Here is a 2,190-nt window from a genome sequence, read left to right on the forward strand (position 1 = left end):
TCCCCTTCCCCCTCCCCCTCTCCCTCCCTCCCTTCCATCCTTCCATCTTTCCATCCTTCTATTTTGTATAGTGCTCAGATTTTCCATAAGATATTTATACCATAGTAGAAAGAGAGACCTTTAAAATTTAAAAAAAAAAAAAAAAACTTGCATATAATTCCTAGAGCTTGCATTTACAAGGGTATGAAATAAATATAACCTAATAATACAATTTGCTATTGTTTACATGTCTCATATGAGTCTAACATTTTTTTCTAAATCTTTTAAGACTGTTTTTAAAAATTACAAGAAATGTTGCTCTTTGCTCCCTCGTATTATCTATATATGTGATTAACTTTGTCTGGTGCTTACAAATACAAAATAGTTGTTTCAAGGTATTGCAGATCCTGGAATGAGATTTTTATGAAACAAGAAATTTTTATCATTGCAATGTCAACAAAGATGCAAACCTGTAGTAGGCAATGCTGTAATGTCCCAATGCCTCATTCGATCGATGATACCAAAAGAAGTGGGAAGGGGTGGGAGGAGGAAAATGTGTAAGTGACGATTCCAGTCAGATAATCTGTGCACAAACAAGGTTTAGTTTCTTTTCATTTTCAGCTGGATTCAGTGGACTTCCAAAAGGGCTTCTCTATAAAGTCAAAGAAGTAAAGATCTAAGCATGGCTCAAGAAGAGTTCCTATACATGCTTCTAATAACGTGCAAAGGCTGAGGCTCTTGCTCTTTGTTAAGTCAAGTGAGCATTGGAATTAAAGATTTCTGAAACTTGTGGTGGGCTTGTTAGGTGACTCCTCTGGGATTGCTCAGGCCCATCACCAGTATCAGGATGGTAATGGATTATACCTACCCAGCAGGATGCTAAGTGAGTGGCTTGACATGGTTCATCTTTGCAGAGTAGGAACTACCCTTAATATCTAGCTGGAGGCAGAACTTTCATAGCAGCACTGGAAAGTTTTCACCAGAAAGCTCTGATCAGAGCCTGTTTTACAGGCTAAATACTGTGAACTTATCCTATGATCCTAGGTCTTATACTTTCTGGAGAACAGAAAATTTTGATGGTTAGTAGAAGGAGAGTAGAATTTCAGTGAGTTTTATATAACTCATATCTCTTTATCGCCACAGCTACTCAGCATATAATAGTCATAGTCTTAGCCTAGTTTTTTTTTTTTTAAGTGAGGAAATAAAAACATAAAATGGCTGTTTCCTGTGTAAGGTCACCTGCTGGGAAGCAATAAAACAAGGATGACATTTAGGTTACTAGTTTTGAACTGAGACTTTAAAATTTTTCATTTAAAATGGATTGTTTTGATTGGGTGTAATAATTTTCTATAGGAGTCTGAAGATTCAGTAGATAGAGAAATGAAGAGATTTAAACAGCCAATAGTGGTGTACAGAGATTCAAAGACATCACTGTGGAATTGTTGAGATTTGTCTTTTAATACATGTCTATTAAGTGTATTTAGCTTGTGTTTGTGTGCTTGTGTATGTGTGTGGTTTTTGTGTGTGTGTGTGTGTGTGTGTGTGTCTTTGTTTATAGATCTGAGTAGAACTTGAAAGCAATGGTTCTCTACTATTTCAGATGAGTCCTGGGGATCACACTCAGCTCAGTAGACCTGGAAACAACTCTTTGTTAAGCTGGCCCTTCTAAAATGATTCTGGTACATTAATATATTAGTCCTCCTCAATTGTTTGAATGTCTACATTATAATTATAATTAAATTCCTCAGTCCTTCTCATTCTTTGCATATAATAACTTAGAGTCATTTTAGGAAATATATTTTAATATGTGTGTTTGGCTTTTCATTGAACAAAGCTATAAAAATTATTCTTTATTTCTGTTCTCAATTTGTATCATGATATGTGGAGAAAACATTGACTCAGCAGGCAACCTTTGGGAGGGATCAATAATTATTTTGATTTTTTAATTAAGTATCCTGTTTTTTCCCTTCTTTCTTTCTTTCACTCTTCTCATCAACCCTCCCCCTGCCTTCATCCATTATCTCTCAGGATCCAAGCTAAGCATGCTGTGGCTTTATTAAGCCTCCCACCATCTCCACAGGCTTTTGTCAGATTCTCCCTCCAATATTTGGTTCCAAATTAGGTCACCACCTCCTCACATCCCTTCATAGCCTCCAGTTTCCTGAGAAAAACTAAAAAAAATGAACTGTGAAAAGGAAAATAACAAGAGCA

This window comes from Mus caroli, chromosome 8, assembly GCF_900094665.2.
Source record: "Mus caroli chromosome 8, CAROLI_EIJ_v1.1, whole genome shotgun sequence".
NCBI classification, from domain to species: domain Eukaryota; kingdom Metazoa; phylum Chordata; class Mammalia; order Rodentia; family Muridae; genus Mus; species Mus caroli.